Source organism: Chelonoidis abingdonii, unplaced genomic scaffold (genome assembly GCF_003597395.2).
Source record: "Chelonoidis abingdonii isolate Lonesome George unplaced genomic scaffold, CheloAbing_2.0 scaffold0677, whole genome shotgun sequence".
Lineage (NCBI taxonomy): Eukaryota > Metazoa > Chordata > Testudines > Testudinidae > Chelonoidis > Chelonoidis abingdonii.
The window spans coordinates 292-14,453 of NW_027424938.1; the positions used below are offsets into that span (position 1 = coordinate 292).

At 48.8% G+C, this 14,162-nt stretch overlaps 1 non-coding gene across 1 annotated transcript; it reads right to left on the reverse strand.

The window, feature by feature from the left end:
• Positions 1 to 7,073: 7,073 nt before the first annotated feature.
• TRNAK-UUU (transfer RNA lysine (anticodon UUU)) lies at positions 7,074 to 7,145 on the reverse strand. Its single transcript has one exon. It is a non-coding gene; the product is annotated as a tRNA-Lys (tRNA).
• Between the last annotated feature and the right edge of the window lie 7,017 nt (positions 7,146 to 14,162).

The window sequence follows — 14,162 nt, forward strand, 5'->3', positions numbered from 1 at the left end:
TCGGTTTGTTTTTTCCCCTATCCCTGCATGATGACAGGGAGAAAATTCAAATACAATTCAGTCAACAGGCGAGAATACTCCAAGCTGCTGGACATATCATCAGAGACACAGTCTGTTTTTAAATCTCCACTCTGAAAAGGTGAACAGCAGCAGACCCCAAATGGTGCAACTGATGGAAGTAAGTGCACATGGTCACAGGATAGTTCAGTTGTTTAAGTCAATATTGTCTCAGATGCTCCAGGGATAGAATTCCACAGCAAGTGACTTGGAACTAGGCAGAGTACCCAAGTATTTGGTTCCCAAGGTATTTGTGACCCAGTCCCTACAGGAGGTTACTGCTGAAGAGATCTCCTAGCTAATCCCAAAATTTGGGAAATACACCTCATCACAGACAGCGTCAACCCTGCACTGGCACTGCTAGGGTTAACTGCACCCTGTGGGCTGAAGATGCCACACCCTGTCACCCTCTCTGGGCATGCTCCGAGTGGAGACGGAGTATAAACGGGAGCAGCTCTGCCTGGGCGGACTGGGGAGAACAAACCTATGTTGTTGGCATGGGGTGTGTGGGGGGAGAGCCCAGGGCTGGGGTGGCAGGGGGCTGCAGCTGGGGGGAAGCCCAGGGTTTGGTGAGCAGGAGTGTGTGACGGGGAGCCCAGGACTGGGGTGGGGGCAGCTAAAATTTTTTTTCCTTGGGGCGGCAAAAAACCTAGAGCCGACCCTGCCTCCATGCACCGTGAGGTAGGTAGGAGCGGGTCATTGTTATCTCCACTTGAAAGAGGGAGAAGCTAAGGCTGAGAAAGGAGAATTGACTTGTCTTAGATCACACATCCAGTCAGTGGCAGAGTTGGGAATAGGACCCAGGAGCCCTGATTTTCAAACTAACCATCGGATCTTGAATTTTGTACATTGGATGACCTGAGTAAAGTGCTCTTAGATGAGCTCCAGACCAACAACAGTGACAGTAATTATTCAGCAAGTATTTGAGGAGAACTGCAATGTTAGAGAGAATCATGAACTGCTCAGAACAAACTAATGCAGGAAAGCAGCAAAAATTCATCAAACATAAACTGGTTCGATTATTTCTTGTCTTAAAAGGAACAACAGACCTGAGTCTTTTATCGCTCCTGTCAATAACCCTGCTCCAGCCAATCAGGTAGAGACTGAAGGACGGGCGGAGGTTCTCACCAGAGAGCCCAAAACATGTAACCAGGTCACTGGGGAATCACTGCGCCGAGCACTAGTTCAGCCCCACGTTTCTGGGATGCGAGCCTCCCAAGTGGGAGCTGCAGACAACTGCCCCGCAACACACACACACCACACACCTCCTGGTAGTTGGGAGCGGGACAATAAAAGGCAAGGACAGCAGAAAGAAGAGAAAGGATGGGTGGATGGAGGAAAAAGTGAAAACAAAGGACAAAACCCTAATGTCCCCAGTGAGTCTAAGGACAAAATCCCAGTGCACGATATAAAATTTCTCTCCTTGAAGCTCGTGTTTTCCATGCCTAGAATTCAACTATCCTCACCACATGATCAAGACTGAACAGGTTTTTTCAAACCTCAGAGGCTCTTGCCTCTCTAACAGACGGCTAGTTTTATTAAAATCACGTACAGGAGAAAGGAGAAAACAAAAGGGTTCCTCTGGCGCTCACGTCTGTGAACCGAACGAGTACTTCTCTCAGTCCTCAAAGAGGAGACCTGAGAGAGAGACTTGCTGAAGCAAAGCCACAGGGGTCTCTGGAGGTCTTCCTGCCCTCGCCCCTTCTCCTGCCGGACTGATGTCAGCATTCCTCTGTGAGGTCTCACCTCCGTCCCACCACTTTTGACAAGTAGTCTGAGGTCCTGCCAAAGAGCCTTGCTGATGTCACACCCACACGCCTCCCTTGCTTGCTTGCCAATGTTCCTTGCCCACGTGGCCAGGCAACTTTGGAGGTTTGAGCTACTCTCTGTGGATCACCCCACTCAAGGAGTAGTTCTTCTAGGCAGCAAGCCGGCTAGACAGAAAACATCGCACTGCTCCCTGCTAGCACTCAGTGTTTCAGAAATAATGACTTTAGCCGAGAAGAGACCATTAGAGCCTCTAATCCTACCCCCTGCATACCACAGGCCCCTGTTGACAAATAGCTACTTTTGAGGGCACAAACCTTCATGCCAGAAAGGCATCTGATCTTTTCATTAAATGACATCAGAGACAGAATCCACCACTTTTGCGTGTAGCTGTTCCTGTGGTGAATCATTCCTCACTCGTTGACTATTTGGCTGCCTTAGTTTATAATTAGTGAATTTGTCTGCTTTTCACCTTCCAGCCATTCGCTCTTGTTTATGCCTTTTCTGCCTATGATCAAAGAGCCCTTAAATGACCCAATCTTTCTCTCTCTCATTAGGCACCTTCAACAAAGGTCACCTTTCAATCTTCTTTTGATTAATGCTAACAGGTTGAAGCTCTTTCAATAGCTCCCTAGAAGGGCATTTTACTCCAGCCTTCAGAAATTTTGTGGGTCTTTGCTGCCCCAGCTCCAATTTCACACCATCTTTTTCAAATGAGGACCAACAAACTGGAGGCTATTCCATATCAGTCTCACTGTATGCCTGTCCTCCTGTGATGCTTTTACGATCCAGACTAACACGCATCCCTTGATACTTGACCTCCTGTGAGTTATGACATGTAAATCTGTAACTGATGTAGATCACGTGTGGACCAACTGTTCTCTATTTGCAAGCAATATTACAGAAAGGTGTCGTGTAAGGGCTACGGACTCTACACTATGATCAGGTCCATTTTACATAAAACTTGGTTTATAAAACAGTCTGTATAAAGTCGAGTGCATGCGCACGCTAAAGCACATTAAGTCAGCGGTGTGCCGTCCATGGTCCGAGCTAGCAACGACCGAGCGTTGCCACTGTGGCTAGCTATTCATAGCATCCCATAAGTTCCCCCAGTCTCCCCTGCCTCTTAGAATTCTGCGGTTGACGACCCAGTGCCTGATGAAAAATCATTGTCACGTGGTTCTGGGTAAAATTCGTCAGTTATCCTTCCTCCGAGAAAGCAACAGTAACCATCATTCGCGCCCTTTTTCCCTTGGTATTGTCCTGGCAGGACACCATAGCCACAGCCAACACATGGAGCCCATTCACTTTTTTTTTTTTTTTTACATCACCGTAGTGTACTTCTGGATGCCGGTGGACAGAGCGATACTCCTGCGTACACAGCAGCATCATTTGGCTTTGCATGATAGCAGAGACATACAGTTGTTCCTGCACTGTCCTCTGCCAGGGTAAATTGCAATGAGATGCACGGTTATTCTGTCCCTCTGTTACTGTCTGCGCTATCAATGGGTGCCCCTGGCTGAGATCAGCCGGGCACAAAAGCAAAACCGGGAATGATCCCTGACTCAAGTCTCCTTTATGGTTTCTAAAATAGAGTCATCCCTGCCTAGAATATGGGCAAGTACTAGAGAAACAGGTATCAAGAGGCACTGCTTGCTCCGTTGTCAATCCCACAATGAGCTACATGCCATTTCAGGGGGCGGTGCCCCTTGCAAACAACCCCACCGTTGCTTCCCTTTCCCAACCTCCTGGCTACCGTGTAGGTCCCCCATTGTGTTCATGAAGTTATAAAGAATGCGGAATAAGAAACAGTGCTTGTCAGTGAGATAATAGGGAGCGCATCCCGGCTATGACGTCCAGCAAGACATTAAAGCAGTTCTAGGAGAGGAGCCAGGCATCCCGCTGCTATGATAGTTCCACACAGTTACAGAATCTTTTCTTTACACATGAAAGGAGAGGCTGATGGAAGCTTCAGCCCCCAGTTTGTATGATGAAGATGGTTACAGCTGTTCTGTCCCATCTAGGGATGACCAGAATCATTCCTATTTATTACCAGGAGCCCCCCGGCCGCATCAGCCTCAGCAGCCAGAGGGTATTCGCATTCAAGCATTGGAGCCCACCACGCGTTGATAAACATACCACCCCTCTGCCACCATTCTGCCACCGGGGAAGGGGAAGAGCGAATACTGCACTTCACTGCTGGCAGCATCGCGGCGTCTACCAGCAGCATTCAGTACAAAGAAGGTGACATTGAAAAAGTCAAGAAACATTTCTTTCCCTTTTCTTTCACGTGGTGGTGCGGGAGTAAGATTGAGAGCTAGTCCCCTAACCACGGGACAACCTGTTTGAACCTACAGCATTGAAGCTCAGCCAAGGTGCAAATTACTTTTCGGAGACTGCTGGACTGTGGATAGCTGGAGTTCATACCCCGTCCATCATGAGCATGCCATTTGAGTTCTCTGGCTTTTTTCTTTTTCCCCGCATTACCTTGTCACCACACTGTGCAAGCCCTGGAAGATTTCTCAACGCTTTGGCATTTTGTCTTCTGTAACGAAAGCTTGATAGAACAGACTTGTTTCCCCATACAGCGATCAGACCGAGTAGTTCCTGTATGCGTCCATTGCTGAGCTCGTGGTAGAGTGTGGGACTGCAGTGCCACCCGTGTTGATCAGAGCTCCACGCTGGGCAAACGAAATGAAAATCTAAATTTCGTGGGCTTTTCTGTTTACCTGGCCACAGCATCCGAGGTTCGAGATTGCTGTCAGACGTCACAGTGGTCACTGTGGCGATACCGCCCAGGAGGCCAATACCGTCGATTTGCGCCACACTAACCTAATGCCATATGTAATACCGATTTTAGCACTACTTCTCTCGTAGAGGGGATAGCAGAAACCTATTTAAAGAGCCTTTATATCGATTATAAAGGCTCGTACTGCACGGGACAGCATATAAATCGGTTTAATGCTGTAAAAATCGGTTTAAACGCATAATGTTGACCAGGCCTATGGAGAGGTTCTGATTGGCTGATTATAATGATGCTATCTCTAGATGTGTATCATTTTTGTAGTTGACGTTATGAATATTGACTCTATGCTGCCTGTATTTCAAACTTGTGCTCTGCTTCAGGGAATGATCCCTTTGTTTAATTGATGAAAACATAAACTAGACACTTTAGTGGATTGGAACTGATTTCAGCTGACGGTCAGGTTTGCTAGGTTTTTATGCATTTGGACAGCAGTATGTTGAGTGTTTATGTTCATTTCAAGCATCGCCCTATGGTGGAGCTCCTGAATAGGATGGAAATGAAAGAATTTTGTTATTTTTAAAGAGGGCACTGGGTTTGAACCAAGGACTACTTGATCTGCAAGCAAACACTCTACCACTGAGCTATACCCCCATTACAATAGCAGTGTGGAATTGTGATCTCCAGGACTTTGAACGACAGACCCTGCTTCATCGAGCTCCTTTGCCATTCACAGACCACAGGTGGTTTTAAAAATGGGGTTTGATTAAACTTCTTAAATGTGGTAAACATCACAGCTTCCACACCCACCAATATAGCTTCTCCCCCGCACATAGCTGCCACCTCTTGGGGAAGTGGATTGACTACACCAACAGGAAAACTCTCCCATCAGCATAGAGCAGCGGTTCTCAAGCTGTGGGTCAGGACCCCAAAGTGGGTCATGACCCTGTTTTAATGGGGGTGCCAGGACTGGCGTTAGACTTGTTGGGGCCTGGGGCTGAAACCAGAATTCTCACCCCAACCACCCAGAGCTGAATCCCTCAAGCTTCGGTTTTGTCCTCCCCCCATTGGGGTAGAGCTCAGGCTTTGGCTCCCCCCCACACACCTGGTGTGGAGCTTCTTGGTGCTTGGCCCCTCTTTCCAGGGCCACGTAGGAAGTTTTTTTTGGCAGAAGGAGGTTCCAGTGAAAGGACATTTGAGAAACCCTGGCATAGAGCATCTCCATTACTGAGCTGTAGCACCATAGACTCAATGTTTGAAATGTTGACTTGTCCTTAGCCTCTGAATACATCTAGACTTGGCTCCCTGGGGCATCGTGGGTGATCAGACACTGAAAGTGCAGCCATGGAGACGCCACACACCAACCTTCCCTACCTGGCAAGAATCAAACCTCCACAGGAAGACCCCTATGGTTTACACTAGCCCAGCTCCCTAAGCCCTCAGCCACAACCACTTAATGCAGGGGCTTTTCTATACTCTGGTTCTGTTCTCACTGAAGGGTCATTTCCAATTGTTAGCTCAAACCAGCTTCCCCAGCACACTCACTGCTGTGCAGCTCTGTATATGTGGCCATGGCTGAAGAGAAAGAATTTCTGCCCATTTCCCTTCTGGCTGGAGCATGATGAGAGTGTGTTTGTGGTTAATGATGTTGCTGTAGATTGTTCATTCCCTGCCTTGGCAATTCAGACAGTCCCTTTTCCCGTTGTATTGCCAGCACCTCTACCTCTGTGAGTCCAATAACAGGGACAGGTTTTCTCTGGGCACTGAGATTTTTCAGGGCATTGGTGGCTCCTTTCTTTCCTCACCCTGGAGTAAACTCAGCTCTTTATTCCATCCTTGATGACTCATGGAATAACAGCAGCAGCCTGAAGAAAGAGGAGAGGGAATATCTCACTGCCCGGGGGGAAGGTGGACGCATCCCCTCTGTCTGACCATTGCCATTGCAGGAGAGAAGGTTTCAATGGAATTGAATGCCCTGGCTCGGACAAGAGACACAGGAAGATTTTGCTGTTCATGGATCCATGTAAAGGAAATTGTTTCTCTTGTGTGAAAATGGGGAGGGAAATGAAACACCCACCTGGTGGCATCTAAGGCAGAAGGGACCCGTATAGGATTAGAGTAGGATAAGTTCTCAAGCAGCATGTTTCTTACTTTGCCCATCTGTCAATTTTCATTATTATCAATGGAAATATTTTGCCATTGGGTTGTGCGTTTACACAGAAATTGACCTTTACCAACAAATACGTAATACTTCCAGTCCTGCCTAGTCTGCAGTTGATGGGTTTAGAAGGACACACTCACTCTTCCAGCTCCCCATGCCAGGCCTGTGCTCTCCAGAGTGTCAACTTCCCACACAGCTGGGATCCTTCCCTGATCTCCCCTCAGACCTCTACCCCCACCCCCACTTCTGGGGTCCCCTCCCAACACTGTCCAACTCCCCTGCTGCCAGGATCCCTCCCCCTTCCTTTCATTTCCTGCCTCCCCTCTGAGCAAAAGCTCTGGGCTGTTCCCACACTGGGAATTGAACCCAGGCCACCTAGGTAAAAACCAGGAATCCTGACCATTAGACCATATAAGACTTGCACAGTCAATAGCACATTTACACATTCACTAACACATTCACATTCAATAACATTTAAACATAGCCATTCAAAGTAGCCATTCAAAAAACTTCCAAAACAGACTTCAAAGGGAAATTGCAGAGTTACAATTGATTTGCAAACTTAACACCATTAATTTGAGCTTGAAGAGGGACTGAGAGTGGCTGGATCACTACAAAAGCAATTTGCCCTCTCTTGCTATTGACACCTCCCTGTCAATTATTGGCACTGGACCACATCCACCCTGACTGAATTAGCCTTCAACGCTGGTTCTCCCCTTGTACAGTAATTCCCGTCACTTCATGTTCCAAAGTAGAGTTATGCCTCTATCTGCAGTTTTCACTCCATGCATCTGAAGAAGTGGGCTTTTTACCCACAAACGCTTATGTCCAAATAAATCTGTTAGTCCTTAAGTTGCCACCGGACTCCTCGTTGTTTTTTTGAAATAAAAGCAAAATGCACTCTAAGCTGATCTTAACCCTTTCAATGCCCTTACAAAGTTAGATGCTTCTCACCACAGGCTGGCTGGTGGCTTTTCAACCAGGCTTTCCCCTTTCATCAGTGCTTCAGTTGCTTGGTGTGGGGGTGTCTGTAGATGTAGGTGGCAGAGAGAGATAAAGCATGGTAAATGTCTCCTTTTATTGTGTCCTTTCTTCCCTCATGGCTTTACCCGCCCCCCCTTCAGAGTCAGGTGAGCATCACTGCATCTTTCCAAGCAAGTCTGAGCAATTCCCCTGGGGTGTCCTCATGCAGATGAGTCATTGCATTGTAGCTCCCTTGCTGGACAATGGCTGTTGATGGGTTGTTTGACACCCTGTCTGGGTGTTGGTTACTTTCCTTGCTGTTGTCACTGGAGAGCTAATATTTGGCTCACTCCCCCACCTTACAGCATAGTGACAACCACACTGCACAATTCTCATAACTTCATTTGCATGAATGGTATACATCTATGGGTTGAGAAATGTCTTTCAGCAGATCATAACCTTTCCCCGATACCTTACAAGTCATGCTCTATATGTAAAATGATAATTATATAAAAATGAGGAATATGGGGGTTACAGCATGCTCCCCCAAAGGTACAGAATGTCACCCTGAGATTCTATTTTCATTTGTTCTGTAACAGCACTGAAGAGATCCAATAACTGACCAATGGCATTTTCAAGTGCTAAAATAGCAAGCAATGTCAGTCTCTCATTGGCCATCAGCGACTGAAGATGTGGTTTAATGAGCTGGAGCTTCAAGGCGAGGGTGGCTCTGTCCACTGCCTTCTGTTGCGCTGCTGGGCACGAAGTTCCTTGTGGCCAATGTGTGAAGCTGGGAGAAGAGAGTGGGGTGGCAAGTGGTGGCAGGACTTTTGCCACCAGGGTCTAGCTGCCCAACTTCCCCCTCGTACTGCTGGCCCCCGTCGCCTTCAGGTAACACAGGAACTAAGGCAGGAATAGGGTGAGGAAGCAAGTAAAGCCGAACAAGGAAGGCAAAAGTGAATCTTGTCTTCATGGGCCACTCGCAATGACGTCCTTTTTCTGTGCCACAGTTGACAAAAACATCCCAGACAGAAAAGTAATAGGCCAAAAAGAAACCTAGCAGCTGCTGAAGTAGTTCAGTTGAGAGTGTGCTGGATTAACAGGCTCTTCTATCCCCCTTTGTGCACAGATGGGATGTTTTCTGAAAGTGCAGCAGTTCCTTTAACTGCCACGAGTCCCTCATTTCAGGCTATGCAGCAGGAAAAGACAGCATGGGCTTCTGCACTGAGTTGGCTCACCTGACCTTTCATTCTTCTCTTGCTCTTTGTCAGCAAGGGGAAGAAAAAGCAGCTCTCCCTCAAGCTGGAGTCACACGGGCGACGTAAGGATGACTTCCTGAGTGCCGGCTCCAGTCCTCTGCTCTGCCAGCTGACCTATTGAGGGGCTGACACCACTTTCTCTAGGTTTGTCCATCGGTCTGTGCCAGGGTGAGCAGCACCCAAGCAGATGGAGTTTCTGTAGTGTAGTGGTTATCACGTTTGTCTAAGCTGCAAACGGTCTCTGGCTCAAAACCAGGCAGAAACATGGTGGCTTCTCTTTCCCAGGTTCCATCTGCCGTCCAGCAAGGCACTTCTCCTTCTGCTATTGGCTTGTCCCTTGGATAACTCCCACCCTTGCATGACAGAGGGTGCTGATGTCAGTGGAGAAAGCACCTTGGTGTCAGTCTGGAGAACCTAGAGGAGTTAGGCATGTTACCTTTAGAGGCTTGGTGGTTCGCCTCCTCTGCCTGGGAGGTTGGCCGGTGGAGCAGGGCGGCTTCTCGCTCTCCCATTCCCCGAATCGGGGCCCTGCCTAAGAGGGCCCCTGCTCAGTGAGAATCCTTCCCTGGTAAAGGTGCCTTTTTACTTTTTACTCACCCAGTGGTGCTCCAGAGTCTCGGCAGCACTCGGCAGTGGATTACTTTTGCTCGCTCGGTATTCAGCGGCACTTTAGGCGGCAGGGTCCTTCAGTGCCCCCGAAGACTGGGAGTGCGTGAAGGACCTAGTCTTAAGTGCCACGAAGACCGAGTGCCGCCGGGTGGTAAGACCCCCACATGCTTTTATTTTTGTTGGTTGTTGGTTGTTTTTTTAAGTTATCCCTGCGGGGCTCCCGGTCGAAAACTGTTCCAATGGCCCGCATTCTTAAAGCCGGCCCTGGGTGGGGAGGCGCTCTTCCTGCTGCTCCTTTGCATGACTTGCCAAAGGAGGAAGTGAGGCAGATGGGCAAAAGAGGAGTCAAGGTGAGAAACGCGGCAGAAACTAACACTTCATTGAGCTAAGTGGAGTTGTAGAGCATCACAACTCGTCTGCAAAGCCTGGGGAGGGATGTTGGCTGCTGGGAGGCAGAACTCCTGTGCCTGCCTCTTGGCTTCCCAGGGGTGGCTACTTGCAGCCCAGGAGAAGAAGAGGGGTTCTGGGTGAAAGGAAAACAAACAAAGCTGAGTCCAAGTGGAGAATGGCTGCTCCTTTATGGCCAACCTGGGGGCATGACTGATGGTTTTAGAGGTGGAGGCCGGGCTGGCTGTGAGGAACTGGAATCCAGGAAACCCCCGCCTGCCCTTCTGAGAGCCAAACCCATGAAGGTGCGGTTGGCTGCTGGGAGATAGACTCCTGTGGCTGCCTGTTGGCATCCCAGGGATGGCTCCTTGCAGCCCAGGAGAAGTGGGGTTCTGGAGGAAAGGCTGAGTGGGCTCCTTTCTGGCCGAGATGGTGGGCTGTGGTGGGTCTGGGAGTTGCCTGTAAGCCATAAGTGGACTTGGTGCAATGAAAACCACTGCTCCATTCTGGCCCAATTGGGGGCACCATTGATGACTGGGGAGTGGGGGCAGGGCACTGGCTGTGAGCAAATGGGATCCAGGAAGCCCCAGACTGCCCCTCCAGGGCCCGAGCCTTCTTCTTCTCTCCTGCCATGGGGAGCCTGGCCTCAAGCCTGTCCAGCATGTGCTGCAGCTCGAGCATTAAGCCTTCCTGTGTGGCCTGTGCTGGAGTTGATCCTGAGCCCCTCTGAGGCACTGTTGGGGGAAATCCCAACTGCAAATAATTCAGGCCACTAGATCAACCCATTGGGTGGAATGGGGCAAGCTGGAGGCCTGGTGCCTTAGTCCGTGGGGCCAGCAGGTCAAGCCATATTCCTGCATGTGGGGGAGGCAGCCGCTGTGGTTTGCCCTTCCTGCTCCCTGTGCTGCTGCACCCTAAAATCCCTGTCAGCCGGCAAGATGGGCTGGGAGCCTGGAGAGAGGAGGCAAAGGGGTGGCCCAAGCCCCCTCGGGCACTGCCCCGCCCCAGGCAGCCCACAGAGACCTGATGCCTCCCCAAGCGACACACGGAGACATGCCAGCAGCGCTAAGGCGGCTCCCTGCCCACTCTGCCCCCTCCCTCCATGCCGCACTGCTCCTGGAAGTGGCCGGCATATCCCTGTGGCCCTGAGTGCAAACTGGATAGCTGACCCACCCCCGGATCTAACTGCCTAGGAGCCACTGCCGGAGGGGAGTGTGTGCTGGTCACTTTGGGAGCTGTGCTGCCCGAGGTAAGCACCCCGGCCACCGACCACCTCCTGCACCCCTACCCCTGCCCCAGCGCAGAGGCTCTCTGTTTCTTCAACAAGCACTTTCAAGGACTGGCCAAGAACTTCTGCTCTGTTTATGTGAAAGAGCCCAGAAAAGGGAGCCCAAAGGACAAAGTTTAGTTCACAAGCACAAACTGGCTGGCCAAGCCAGGATCTCTCAGTTACTCAGAAGGCTCTTCAGCCAGCTCTTCCCAAAGGCCAGTCTCTAGAGGCTTTTGTGACATGATGTACCTCAAAATAGCTCCCTGTAGCCCACATGTTCATCATTCATATATGGCTGTGATATTTCATACAAACCATTCCATGTAAGTTATCATATGAAAAGTCATGATCTGCTGAAATCGGTTATTCTGTCCAAATATGTATAGCATGAGGGTGTGTGAAGTTATGCATTTTGCTGTATGGTTGTTACTGAAATATGCTATGATTTTGCTAGTGACCCGTGCCAAGGAGGCTGTTCAACAACCATGAATCAGCAGAGGAATTGTAATTAAGGGATTTCCAATTCAATGACAGACGCCCAAACACAACACTGTGGGGACTGCTCTAGTCTATGACTCAGTTGCACAAGACCACACCAGGAGGATTCCCCAACCTAGTGCCTCAGCAGAGCCCACCTGGACACGTCTGGGAAAGTGTCTGCTAGACACTTGAATTAAGGATATAAAATAGGAGACTGTGGCATCATGCTTTTGCCTTTCTCCTCCCCCACCTATGCTGGAAGCAGCAGGAATCCTGAGAAAATGAAGGTCATCTGAGGACAGTAATCCAGGTTTTCGGGGGAATTCTATGTATTAAGGAGGGTAACATCCAAAGGGATGAGAAAATTCCTTGACCTAACTACTGCCTAGTGTAATAAGGTGTAAAGTTCAGATTTTGCTGTGGTCGTACAGTGCTGAGTGTTCTGCGTTGTGGCCCCAAGAGCCATGGATGCAAGTTGAGTTACGATGACCTTTTCCTTGTCTCCACGTTTCTTAGGTGCCTCCTTCCAACACTTGTCATAAAAAATGACCAGTTTTTTTTGCAAGCACTTACATTGCACGGCAGAGGCAGTCTTCTCTGTTTCCTCAGAAGATTGACCAAAAGGTGGGAAGAGTGGACACATTTGGCAAGGCATCACTGGGAGCTGCATCCCTAACTCCACTTTACCTGGCAGGTGCCTTGGACAGCTTAGCCACGGTGCCACTGTCTGGGACTTTTCTCCCAACTGCTCCATTTTTCATCAGTGACAATCGAAAGGAAGGTGACATGACATCTGCGTGTGGACATCCCCATTGAATCACAAGGACGTGTGGCACAAGCTCTCATGTTACAGCAATTGCAGTCAAAACAACCATAATGCTAATGCATCACAGCAGCTTTTTCATCAGCTCCAGGCTTGTGATTTGATTCTTTCCAATGCTTCTCTCCAAATCCGCTCTGGTCCCCCAAACTTTCCTTGGAGGGACCCCAAGACTCAGAGACTCTGAGTCTCACAACAAAGGGAAATCACCCACTTCCCTTCCCCCTCTCTCTCCCACCCAGACTTTCCTCTCTGGGGGCTAACCTGAGAGCTTTACATCACAATACCAGAAGCATGTCTCCTCTATTCCACAAAGAGACAACCCCAAATACAAGGAAACAGAGATGATTCCTATCTCTTCCCCCCTCCCACCAACTCCCTGGTGCTGCAGAGCTTACCCTCCGTAGATCTAACACAAAGAGAATTCCCCTCCCTTCGTTCCTTAGCCTACCCAGAGAGAAAAACTCAAACAAGTCTTAAAAAGAAAGCTTTATATAAAAAAAAAAAAAAGAAAAAGACATCAAAAAATTTCTCTGTATCAAGATGACAATAATACAGGATCAATTGCTTAAAAGAAAAAATGAATAAACAGTCTTATTCAAAAGAGATACAATTTAAACATTCCAGCAAGTTACACACATGTAAATACAACCAAAACAACATAAAAGCCTATATTGTTTTTCTACCTGTACTTACAATTTGGAAACAGAAGATTAGAAGATAGAAAGAACCTTCTCATAGCTGAGAGACAGACAAAAGACTCAGACCCCAAAAATTCCCTCCCTGACTTTTAAAAAATCCAGTTTCCTGATTGGTCCTCTGGTCAGGTGTTTGTTCCCTTTGTTAACCCTTTACAGGTAAAAGAAACATTAATCCTTAGCCCTGCAAATTCCAAAAGTACAGCTTTGCATTGGTGTCAAGTATCAGAGGGGTAGCTCGTGTTAGTCTGAATCTGTAAAAGCAGCAGAGAATCCTGTGGCACCTTATAGACTAACAGACGTTTTGGATCATCAGGAGCTTTCGTGGGTGAATACCCACTTCCGTCAGATGAATGCCATCTGACGAAGTGGGTATTCACCCACGAAAGCTCATGATCCAAAACGTCTGTTAGTCTATAAGGTGCCACAGGATTCTCTGCTGCTTTTAAAGTACAGACGTTCCCCATTTCCCTCAAGACTTGCAGACCTTGAGGTATCTGGCTCTCCATGCACAGAAAGCCACAGCTGAGTAGACAAAGGGCTTCTAACATGTGCTTCTCCCACCAGTGATCATATAGTGGTTAGTGATCTGTGTTTCAGTCACAGCAACCTCAGCTCAGTTCTGAGTCATGGTAACCTTTCCTTCAGCTCCAGATTTCTCATTTGCCTCTTTCCAAGTGTGGGGGGTGTCTGCCCCAAACTAGCAGGAGAAAGATTAAGGCAGCCTTGGAGAGGTTGTGCAGAACCCAGCCTAACAAGGAAGGGCTTATTGGGAGAGCCAATCAGGAGAAGGCTTCCTGGAGCAGCCCATATATAAAGGGCTGCTCAGAAGAGCAAGAGTCAGTTACTCCTTAGAGTGTGAGGAGGGAGGAATGGCTGCCATGAAGGAAGGAGCAGGGAGGGCACCGTGATCAGAGTAGTGCTGGGTGGGTAAGGGGAGCATGAGTG